General features: G+C 36.2%; 1 non-coding gene across 1 annotated transcript; it reads left to right on the top strand.

Moving 5' to 3' along the window:
* Positions 1–7,560: 7,560 nt before the first annotated feature.
* Positions 7,561–7,667, top strand: LOC115944138 (U6 spliceosomal RNA). Its single transcript, XR_004078712.2, has one exon. It is a non-coding gene; the product is annotated as a U6 spliceosomal RNA (small nuclear RNA).
* Positions 7,668–12,801: the final 5,134 nt, after the last annotated feature.

Below are 12,801 nucleotides of genomic sequence, written 5' to 3'. Positions count from 1 at the left end.
AGAATGCTTTGGAGAGATTGTAGTGACAATCACACTTCCACACATTCCTTACATTAGGCAGTAGATATGTTTCCAGAGTGTGAAATGAGTCATTATAAATTTAGCTGTGTTTTCTCAATGAATGGAGTTACAATACGTACCTTCCCTGTGGCATCACTGACAAGTAATTTTGTAAACCAAAACTTTGGTAAAGCAAATACATTAGCATTGTTTCAGAGTCACCTGCAATTTTTTGAATTTTTAAGCTGTTCATGCTGCTCCCTGAGGAGCTATATGCCTTACTGAAATAGTAAAAGAGGAGAAGAGGAATATGGGAATATATGTCATTTTACAAAGCCCTACAGGATAATCTTATACCTGCCTGCTAAACACACACACACACACACTGAAACCCCCTGAAGCAAGGTACACTGATTATGTTGTATAAGTTCAGATTTTTTGCTTTACCAGGTTTTCTTAAAGTGGAGCCCATCTGGGGAGCATACGGCCAGCCAAACCCTCTGATATGCCAAAGAATGTAGACAGATATAAAGAGGATCATCAATAATTTTTAAATTAAATTGAGTCTTCAAAAAATATATTTCCAACAGAAATGTTTTTACATTTGGCAGTCTTTGCTCTGTAGTTTAACCAAGCTGGCACACTTTCGAGTTTAGGTGGCAATAAAAATGAATGATCAAAAAATTGCTTCAGAGGCAACTTTTAAGCTTTCGATATTGAGGCTAGGACTCATGAGACATAATTTCCTACTAGGCATTGGGTCTGCAATTAAGGCAAACAGCAGCTGTGTGAACACAATATCATTTCTTCAGGACCAAGTATCCAGATATACTTTGGACATGGAAATCTATATTTACTGAGCTCCTATAATGACTCTGACACTATTCTACAGGTTTAAAACATTCTAATTTTCACAGAAACCTTGGGAAGTAGGGAATATGTTGGTAGAATTAGAAAACTGAGGTTGGAGTTTAGAAAGCATCCAAGTTCATATAGTAGTATATGGTGAAGATTTGGAATCCAAGTCTTTCTGCCGTAAACTGCTGCCTTTAACCACCAAATTTCAACATAGCAGAAACAATCTAGCAGCATTCTCAGGCAGAGAGCAGAGGATTAGCAGCAAATGGCAACAGCAGCTTCTTACTGCTTTCTATTCACCAGTAGCAGTGGAATGGTGGTGCTAGTGGCAGGTCAAGAATGGAGGCAGTAGGGGCGCCTGGGTGGCTCAGTTGGTTAAGCGACTGCCTTCGGCTCAGGTCATGATCCTGGAGTCCCGGGATCGAGTCCCGCATCGGGCTCCCTGCTCAGCGGGGAGTCTGCCTCTCCCTCTGACTCTCCCCCTCTCATGCTCTCTCTATCACTATCTCTCTCAATAAATAAATAAAAATCTTAAAAAAAAAAAAAGAATGGAGGCAGTAAAGTAAAGGGACAACCCATGGTGTGGTTGTCTTCATGCCTACAATGACCTGAAGAAACAAGGAGGCCACTAGCAATCAGTGTTGAATTTGATGAAGGCCATTTCTCTTAAGAGAAAGGAGAGGAGTAAAATAAAAATTAACCAAATCAGCCTTCTTGAAACTTTTCTTATCATATGCCATTTGTCTTAAGAATTAAACCCAGGGCGCCTGGGCGGCTCAGTTGTTTAAGCATCTGCCTTCGGCTCAGGTCATGATCCAGGGTCCTGGGATCGAGCCCTGTGTTGGGCTCCCTACTCAGCGGGAAGCCTGCTTCTCCCTCTCCCACTCCCCCTGCTTGTGTTCCCTCTCTCACTGTCTCTCTCTCTGTCAAATAAATAAACAAAATCTTTAAAAATATTTTTTTAAAAAGCACTTTAGTCATGCTCTGTCTTCTTTTGACACTCTCAACTCAATCTGAGCTTTAATCTTCCTGATCTAATCTCCCTTTCTAGAGTCTTGGGCCATGGATTCATACTTGACTTTTTATTGAACTTTCTGAAATCACAGTCTATGATGGGTTTTTGTGCACACCTTCCCCTTTCTTTGTTTTTTTCTTTAAGATTTTATTTTTAATCTCTACACCCAACATGGGGCTCAAACCCACAACCCCAAGATCAAGAGTTGTGAGTTCCACTGAATGAGCCAGCTAGGCACCCCAACCCCTTTCTTTGCTTTTATAAACATTAGAGTACTCCCCATCTTTCACAGTTGCCATTACTTCTCTTACTTTAGTACAATGTACCCAAGCTGAGGATCTTTGAATCTGTGAATCAGTCCCACTGTCACTACTGTACTAAGGAACATAACATTAAAGTCAAATACCTACTGGTTACACTTAGCTGGAACACTATCCCAAATCTGTGTGTGGGCTCTCTTATCTGATTAGCAGGGTGAAGCTTTAAGAATTCCTTTTGCTCAGGGGCACCTGGGTGGCTCAGTTAAGTGTTTGACTTCAGCTCAGGTCATGATCTTGAGGTCCCAGGATCAAGCTCTGTGCTGGGCTCCACACTCATCTGCTTGAGGATTCTCTCTCTCCCTCTCGCCCCTTCTTTCTCTCTCATTCTCTCAAATGAATGAATCTTAAAAAAAAAAAAAAAGAATTCCTTTTGCTCAGATATGGAAAAGGCCATGCAGCTTAAGCCTATGCCTTTCTCTTGAACAACCCACCTTCCCACCCACCAAATCCTGGCCTTCTGACTTAATCTTCCATGGGTAGTACAGAAAAACCAACCCTGAGAATTAGAGCACTTTTCCTTAGCCCCATCCTGTCCTGCCAGATGATTCTAAAGTGGCTGATGTGTAGAGATGAGTTTGAGGATGCACAAGGAAGAAATTCTAATAAAGGGGCTTTCTCTAAGAAAGAATGTGGCCTAAGTTCCTATTACTGATTAGAAAGCATGAGGAAAAAGAGACTCCAAAGTGGACACACCATCACAAAGAGAGGGGTCCACCATTTGCAAAAACGATGTTACTGGAAATCATGCGATAACTTCTAGAGATTAATTCATATTACTATTTTGACCGATACTTGCCAATATAGAGGTAACAAGTTCTGTAATTTATGGAATGCCTTTCTCAACCTCAAGCACATAAAGCCCTCTTTTTGAGAGTTAAAACTGCCAGCAAGGTGAGTAAATCACCTTCTGGTTGCTATGCAATGGAAGGAGAACTCGAGCCATTATAAGTATAGTTGAAACGTGCCATCACTGCTCTATCTTGCTTTTATTTTACCATGTAAGCATCATCCATGTAAGCATCATGCAAAACAGCCATCTATCAGTTCAATAAGTCCATAGTATTCTCCCAGAAATGTCACCACCCGCTTGCTTTTTATCATGTTTCTCCTTGTGTCTTTGGATTTAGATTGTGAGGTACAGTATCTTGCAACTCTTAACCCCTATCAGATGAGTTTTTTAGATAAAGTGCATACATCTATTACAGTATTCTAATCATGAATTCCACTCATATATCTCAGCAAAACCTAGGAGATAATATGAACTCCATATATGAAATCTTTAAGGTCACTTTGGTCACGACCCATTCTACATACAGTGGAAATTAACATCTGAAGCCATGAGAAAGTGTCTTCATATATTTACCCTGTGAATTACTGGGTACCTTACTCCTTTTCCATTCTTCTACAGCAAGTTTTTAAAATTATTTTAAAGTCATAATTCTTCTTCAATAAATTTTTAAGCACAAGCCCAAAAGGCAAATGGATAAAAATTATAGTTGTTCTGGGTAAGCAGTTGGAGGAGGTCTGAAGCCTCACCTATACAAATCCCCTCCCAATCCTTCTCTACCATCTGTTTGAGTCCCAGAGGTATTTCCTCATACTCAAAAAGCTTCATGTGGCACAACTTGGCTTTATCTTTTTTCCTCCATAGTACCTAATTTGTGGCATTTTTCCCCATGTTTTTAATTTCAGACCATAACACTTTCAATCTAATCAGTGGGACTGAATGTCTCCTGCCTCTTGGTGACTTAAGTACCCATATGACTTGGCAGGTGTAAATATCCCTACAATGTAAAAGGGTAATTTATCTGGTCACAACAGCTGGTTGAATATATACTTTAGGATTATCCAAATCCATTTGCTGTGACTTTGTTTTAATCACGCATCCTTCTGCTCTTACAAAGTTTCCAAAGTAAAACAGAATCTCTGTTAAACAATTTCCATTTAAATTACTTGAAAAATTAATGAAACACTTCATTCCATCTGTAAAATATATTGTCCAATGACCATTGTATGCTGAATCCTCAAGGATAAAAAGCTATGTTCTAGTATACCCACCCACACTGCTTCCACCATTAGGCATTGTGCATACTAAATGTAAGTTTCATTTTATTCCCAAGTCTGTTTTTTTCAAATTTTACATGTTATTATAATTATCAGATTTAATTAAAATATTAGTTAAATCAAATAAACAAAAGTTCAGTAAAAATGTGAGTTGTTCTTTGTATAAAAGTTAAACTCAATAGTTAGGTGAAAGACAAGGTCAACAAAATGAGAAAAGCCACAGATTGGAAAAAAAAATTTGCAAAGTACACAAAATATACAAAGATCTCAAACCTCAACAAGAACACAAACAACCCAATTACAAAATGGACCAAAGACAGACACCTCACCAAAGAAGACATACAGATGGCGAATAAACATATGAAAAGATGCTCCCTACTACATGTCATCAGGGAAGTGCAAATTAAGACAATGAGATACCACTAACACCTATTAGAATGGCAAAAATCTAATGTTAACAACACCAAATGCTGATGAGGATGTGGAGCATTTCATTGTTGGTAAGAAAGCAAAATGGTATAGCCACTTTGGAAATTAGTCTGGCAGTCTCTTACAAAACTTAACAGACTCTTACCATACAATCTAGCAATCATGCTCCATGGCACTTACCCAAAAGAGTTGAAAACTTATGTCCACACCAAAACCTGCACATGGACGTTTACAGCAGCTTCATTCATAATTGCCAAAACTTGGAAGCAACCAAAGTGCTCTTCAGGAAATGAACAGATAAACTAAGTGTGATACACCCAAAAAATGGAATATTATTCACCACTAAAATGAAATGAGCTTTTAAGACATGAAAAGACATTCAGGAACCTTAAGTGCATACCACTAAGTAAAAGAAGCCAATCTGAAAAGGCCACATACTTTATGATTCCAACAACACAACACTTTGGAAAAAGCAAAGCTATGGAGACTATAAAAATATTAGTGGTTGCTAAGGGTTAGAAGAGGGAGGAAGAGATGAAGAGGCACAACAGAGAGGATTGTTAGGGGAGTGAAAAGACTCTATAAGCTGCTATAATGATGAATATATATCATTATACATTTGTCTAAACTCATAGAATGCACAACACTAAGAGTGAACCATAATGTAAAATATGGACTTTGGGTGATTATAGATTTGGTACAATTGATGAATCTCCATGGAAACATGTTTCACTCTGGTGGGGAATACTGATAATGGGGAAGACTATGCATGTGTGGGAGAGGGGGACAGGTGGTACATGGGAAATCTCTGTACTTTCCCCTCAATTTTTTTAACAAATCTAAAGCTGCTCTAAAAATAGTCTTAATTCTAGACAAGTTAAATTGAATACTTCAAAAAGACTTTATAAATGCAAGTCACTGTAAAATTATATGGGCAAGATATCTGTGACCCAATGAAGAGAACAGTAAAGACCTAGAAGGATTTTATATTCAGTTGCACTGTAGTGTCATCAAATTCATCACCCAGTTTAAAGAAATACAAACTGTAAACATTAAAGGAGGTACAATTAATGCAAAGGAAAAAATAGCCTGATGTTAAATACTGATCAGTAATGTACATTTTTTGTTTTAAATTAAAATGTTAGTATTTTTATATAAACATTTTCATTAATCCCTACAACTGTCACTGAAAAATTAACTAGTCAAACCACACTTGAATCAATCACAGTCAAAGTGATGAAAAGATGAAGAGTATCTTGAAAACAGGAAGAGATAAATGACACGATATATAAGAGAACAATAATACAAATGATACCTGGACTCCCAAAAGAAAAAAACAGAGGCCAGAAGACAAAGAACTAACATGTTTAATGTGCTGAAAAAATTTTGAAACTTTTCACTCAAAATTCTACATCCACAAAAGTACCCTTCAAAAATGAAGGCAAAACAAAGACATTTTGATATTTAAAGAAAAAAAAAGCTGAAAATATATGTCACGACCATACCTAGGAAAGTTCTTCAGGCTGAAGGGAAAGGACACCAAATGGTAACTCACATCTCCAGATTAATTAACAGCACTTGAATTAGTAAATATTGTAGCTATATATAAAAATATATAATTTTCTTTTCCTAAATTTTTAATTATTTTGTGTTTACAACATGCATAGATGTAATATATATGAAAACTATAAGACAAAAGACAAAGTTAAAAATTGTGCAGTTACAAATTTCTTATATTTTATGTGAAATAATGCAGTATTAATTCTATGTAGACCACCAGAATTAAAGATTCATGTTGCAATCTATAGAGCAATCATTGGAAAATAGCAAAGAGGTAAAATTTCAAAGTCAATAGGAAAATTAAAATGGAATACCAAAAATATTCAATTAACCTCCCAAAAAAGGAAAAGAAATAAATGGGGAAAAGATAGGAGACAAATAGAAAACAAAAAAGCAAAATGGTAAACCTAAGTTAAAATAAATAATTACACTAAACCGACTATCTTAAAATACACATTAAATACAAATGGTTTAAACCTGCTGAGTAATAGTCAGAGGTGGACAAATTGTGCAAAAAAGTAAGATTCCACTATATGCTATCTAAAAGAAACCACTTTGAATATAAAGACATAGTTTAGTTAAAAGTAAAATGATAGAACAAGATATACCATGCAAACACTAATCAAAAGAAAGATGGAGTATCCACATCAATTATCAGACAAAGTAGGTTTGAAAACAAGGAATATTATCACCAGGAGTAAAACAAGGAGGTCACATAAAATAAAAGGGGCCGATTCATTGGAAATACAGAGCAATCCTAAATATGTATGCCACCAATAACAGAGTTTCAAAGTACATCAGGAAAAACTGATACAACTGAAAGAAATAAATGCCTACAATTATATTTGGACATTTCAACACCAAACTCTCAATCATTATGAACCAATTAGACAGAAAATCAGTAAAAATATGAAATACTTGGACAATACTGTCAATTAACTTGACTTAATTAACACTTACAGAATGCGCCACCCAAAAATAATGGAATAAATATTCTTTTCAAGAACACTTGGAATACTTACCAATATATACTATGTAATGGGCCAAAAAGTAAGTCTAAATAAATTTTAAATGATTGAACTGATACAAAGAATATTCTCTAACCACAATAAATTTTTTTTACTGCTTTATTTATTTATTTATTGATGTAGGGTTCCATGATTCCCACAATAAATTTTTAATTAGAAATCAGTACCAGAAAGATATTAGAAGATCTCCAAATATCTGACAATTAAAGAAACATCTCTAAATATGGTTCCATATGATTCCATGGATCAAGGATCAAGGGAAAATATTTAAAAATATTTTGAACTGGTGCTCGCTTCGGCAGCACATATACTAAAATTGGAACGATACAGAGAAGATTAGCATGGCCCCTGCTCAAGGATGACATGCAAATTCGTGAAACGTTCCATATTTTTTGCTGCACATGGGCTTAATTTTTTAAAAAAAATTTTTAAAGACTTGAAGCAGAACCTTGTAATCTGTATAAATAATGAGTATAAAATCCTACCATAAAATGCTAAAAATATGCAGTTTCAAATAAAACCAAGAAACGCAGCATTAAAAAGAATATTTTGAACTGATATAACCAAATACATAAAACATCCAAATTTGGGGGATGCACCTAAAGCAGTACTTGGAAAGAAATATCATGCATTGAATGCTTATATTGGGGTGGGGGGATGATCTCATATCAATGCTCTAAAATCTTACCATAAAAAAACTGAAAAAAAAGAGCAAATTTAAGCCGAAGTAAGAAGATAGAATAAAGCAGAAATCGATCAATTACATAGAAAAAAGAAAACCAATACAGAAAAATCAATGAAACTAAAAGCTGTTTTTTTTAAAATGTAAGAAAAAAATAGAAAAAAAACACACACAAAATACCAATATCAGGAATAAGAGAGGGGACATCAATATAGACCCTACCGTCAATAAAAGGATAAAAAGATTTTCATGAACAGTTTTATACCCCACAATTTAGCAACTCCAAATTAACAAAGTTCTTGAAATGCAAAAGTACCAAAGCTTACCCAAGAAGCAATATATTATTTGAATATCATCCCTGTATCTATTAACAAGTTGAGTTGAACTTTCCCGCAAAGAAAATTTTAGGCCCTGATGGCTTCACTAGTGAATTCCAACAAACAATTAAGAAAGAAAAAAAATACCATTTCTAATCACTCCCTTCTCAAAAATATAAGAGGTGGTAACATTCTTAATTCAATGAGGTTAGTGTTACCCTGATACAAAACCAGCTGAAACATTACAAGGAAAGAAAGCTACATTTTAATATCCTTCATAAAAACAAACAAAAATTTTGTAACAAAGTATTATCAAAGATAATTCAGTCCAGACATAAAATGGTTAATACATCAGGACCATGAGGAGCTTATCCCGTAAATACAAAGTTGGATTACCATTTATAAATCAATTGATGGATTACCATTTATAAATCAATCGATGTCAGGGCGCCTGGCTGGCTCAGTTGGTAGAGCATGTGACTCTCGATCTCAGGATTGTGGGTTTGAGCCCCGTATTGAGTGTAGAGATTACTTAAAAACAAAATTAAATAAATAAAAACCAGGGGTGCCTGGGTGGCTCAGTCGTTAAGCGTCCGTCTTCGGCTCACGTCATGATCCCAGGGTCCTGGGATGGAGCCCTGCATCCGGCTCCCTGCTGGGCGGGAAGCCTGCTTCTCCCTCTGCCCGCACCCCCACAACCCCCTCCTGTGCGCATGCGCGCTCTCTCTCAAATAAATAAAATCTTTAAATCTTTAAATAAATAAAAGCCAATGTCAGCCAACATTAACTGACTAAAAATAAGAAACATACCTCAATTAATGCAGAAAGTATCTTGACAAAATTAAACACCCTTTCATAATAACACCACCAGAAAACTAGGAATAGAAGGGCGTTTCCTTGATCTTATAAAGTTTATCTTCAAAAAAACTACAGCTAATCTTATACCCTGTCTTCATAATAAAGCAAGGGTATCCATTCTTGCCATTTTTATTGTAGTAGATGATCTTATATAGCAAGGAAAAAAAGATACAAAGATTGGAAAAGAAGAAATTAATCTCTATTTGTTATTTGTAGTTGCCATTATTGTTTATATAAAAAATTATAAAGAATTTCCAAAACAATTACTAGAACTAAAAAGTATAAGGATATGACATCAATATACAAAAATCAATTATATTTTTATATACTAAAAGGAAACACTTGAAAGTGAAATTTAAAAAGACAACTCCAGGGGCGCCTGGGTGGCTCAGTCGTTAAGCGTCTTGCCTTCGGCTCAGGTCATGATCCCAGGATCCTGGGATCGAACCGCGCATCGGGCTGCCTGCTCAGCGGGAAGCCTGCTTCTCCCTCTGCCTGCCCCCTCCCCCTGCTTGTGTTCCCTCTCTCGCTGTGTCTCTCTCTGTCAAATAAATAAAATCTTAAAAAAAAAGACAACTCCATTTACAGTAGCATCAAAATGACATGATGAAGAGAAAGACATAATATCACTTTTGTGGTATTTTTGCCAAAAATATATAACTTGAATCTAATCATGAAGAAACCTGAGAAAAAAATCATTGAGAGACAATCTAAAAAATAACTGCCATATACTCTTCAATAATGTCAAGATCAAAGAAGAAAAGAGAGGCTGAGGAACTACTCCAGATTAAAAGAGATCAAATCCCATCAGGGAAATGCAAATCAAGACCACACTGAGATATCACAAGGGTTGGCAAGGATGTGGAGAAAAGGGAACCCTTGTGCACTGTTGGTAGGAATGTAAATTGGTGCAGCCACTATGGAAAACAGTATGGAGGCTCCTCAAAAAATTAAAAGCATAACTACCACACAATCCACCAATCCCACTTCTAGGTATTTATCCAAAGAAAACTAAAATACTAATTCAAAAAGATATCTGCACACCCATGTGCACTGCAGCATTATTTACAATAGCCTAGACATGAAAATAGCCTAAGTAGCCATCAACGGATGAATGGATAAAATGTGGTGTGTATAGACACACACACACACACACACACACACACACACACCGGAATACTATCCAGCCATTAAAAAAGAATGATATCTTGCCATTTGTGACAACATGGAAGGACCTAGAGGGCAACGTGCTAAGTGAAGTTAGTCAGATGGAGAAAGACAAATAGTATATGGTCTCACTTATATTTGGACTCCAACCGAGTTCATAGATAGAACAGACTGGTGGTTGCCGAGGCAAGGAATGGGTGAAATGGGCAAAGGGAATCAAAAGGCACAAAGTTCCAGTTATAAAATAAGTAAGCCATGGGGATGTATAGCATGGTGACTACAGTTAATAATAGCATATTGCGTATTTGGAAATCACTGGGAGTAGATCTTAAAAGGTCTCCTCACACGAAAAACAAATTCTAAAACTATGTGTGATATGTAATGTTAAATAGACTTACTGAGTTGATCATTTCATAATATACACAGTTACCAAATCATGTTGTATATGTGAAATTAATATGTTGTACATAGACTGTACCTCAATTAAAAAATAATAAAGGAGATTCAATTCACATGGCAACTAAGTGCAATGCATGATCCTGAACTATATCCTATACCGGGCAAAACATTAGCTATATAGGACATTATTAAAATAATTGGCTAAATCTGAAAATGGACTGTGAATGAGATAACAGGTTTGGATTGTATCAATGTCAAATTTCCTGATTCGGGTAATCATGTTGTATTTATCCTTGTTCTTAGGAAATACGTACTGAAGTATTTGTGGGGCACCATGTCTGTAAATTACTGACAAAAGATTCATGAAAAAAAAATACACGTGTGTGTTTGTGTGTGTGTGTGTGTCTTGTGTACAAATTGATATAATCTAGAGAAAAAGAGAGCATATATGGGGCAAAATGTAAATAGTTGATGGATCTGAGTAAAGGATACATGGTACATGGTGGTTCCTCACAATGATTTTATATTTTTAAAATTTTGTCAAAATAAAAATGTAAATGAAATAACCAACCAACTGTACACCCCAATGCAGTAGAGAAGGATACTCCTACTATGGTTTTCTCTTCCAGGAAGGTAAAGCATTAACATGAGTCATCATTTGATGGTTATATTTTCACCGTAAATTAATAGATTGATTTTTCTAATTCAATCTGAGCTTTGGTGCCATAGCCAGCTCTCCTAGAGCGGAATTGTTAAAGAATGAGCTGCTCAAGGAGATTGTGGAGCTTCTTTACGCCAATATTTCCTGAGCACATCCTCTGTACTACTTTTGTTCCAAAGCCAAATAACTCACACCGGAGGCAGGGCCTGCATTGCTTAGTATAAGACAATGTATCAGTCTCAACCATCCTCGCTAGAGAGAATCCACCTCCTCGTTCCATTTTTTGGCACAAGACAAAGTGAGATCATGTCATTTAGGTTTCTCACTTCTTCAAGTGGTTGCAAAAACAGGCTTTCCCAATTGGCAATTGTACAGTATCAATTGCCAAAACATTTTGTTGCCACCTGCTGTGTGTTGTAATACGCTGCTGCAAATTTGTTTACTCACTGAGTGATTTCTCCCATTACCATTTAGAAAACACGGAATTCTTTTTAAGATCTCAAAATCCTTGGAGGAGTATCACTCTCTAAACCCTGAATTTCCTCCCATGCACTTGTTAACCCTGAAACTGTGTGCACACACGCACACATGTAAAAAGTTTTCCTCACCTCGCACTAAAAGAGGATTGTGCTGTGGGTGGCAATTTGTGAGAGACTATGCTATTCTCTTGGCTTTGCTATTCCATATGCTTTAATTCTTTTTAATTTTTCAGCTGCTTATAAGTAGGCCCTTCCACTCCCACATACCCTATCTAAAACAGTCCTGTTACTTATCATCCACTTTTCTCTCTCTTCTTAACCTGCTTTATTTTTCTTCTTATCACTACCTGATTATATCATAAATATTTGTTTATTGTTTTTCTACTATCCAGTGAAATAAAAGCTCCCTTATAGGAAGTTTTTGTTTTCAGTGCTGTTATCTCAGAACCTAGAAGAGTGTCCAATATACATTCAGTAATCAAGAAATGTTTGTTAAGTGAATGAATGACTAGACAGTGGTAGAGCAATGCCTTACTATCAAAGCATTCTACAGGTCAAAAGCATATCTTCATACAATACCCTGTATGATCCTTAGAATAATTCTGTGAGGTAGACAGAAAGGGTGATATTACCCTCATTTATGAGTTAGGAAGCTGAATTCATATACCACATAATACCAGAGACACTGTGATATGCCCAAGTTCACAGAGCAAGTCACAGAGTTGAAATATATATATCACGGTTTTCCAAGCTTTGAGGCCAAGTACTTTCCACCCACCTACTGGGCCTTACAGAAACCTCTTTGGTCTCAGGATAAACTTGGAGGATGAATGGTGATGGAGCAACCTACAAGCCCTAGGATAATTCTCCCTTCAAGTAACTAGATGATGGTATCCTCTTCCACCTGGGACCAAACGTCCCCCTCCAGTCAAAGTGAAATGATGAAGTAATATATGAGAGAACC

This window comes from Leptonychotes weddellii, chromosome X, assembly GCF_054177405.1.
Source record: "Leptonychotes weddellii isolate Sample4059 chromosome X, ASM5417740v2, whole genome shotgun sequence".
Lineage (NCBI taxonomy): Eukaryota > Metazoa > Chordata > Mammalia > Carnivora > Phocidae > Leptonychotes > Leptonychotes weddellii.
Note: the sequence above shows the minus strand (reverse complement) of the source record. Positions and strands in the feature narration are given on the sequence as shown.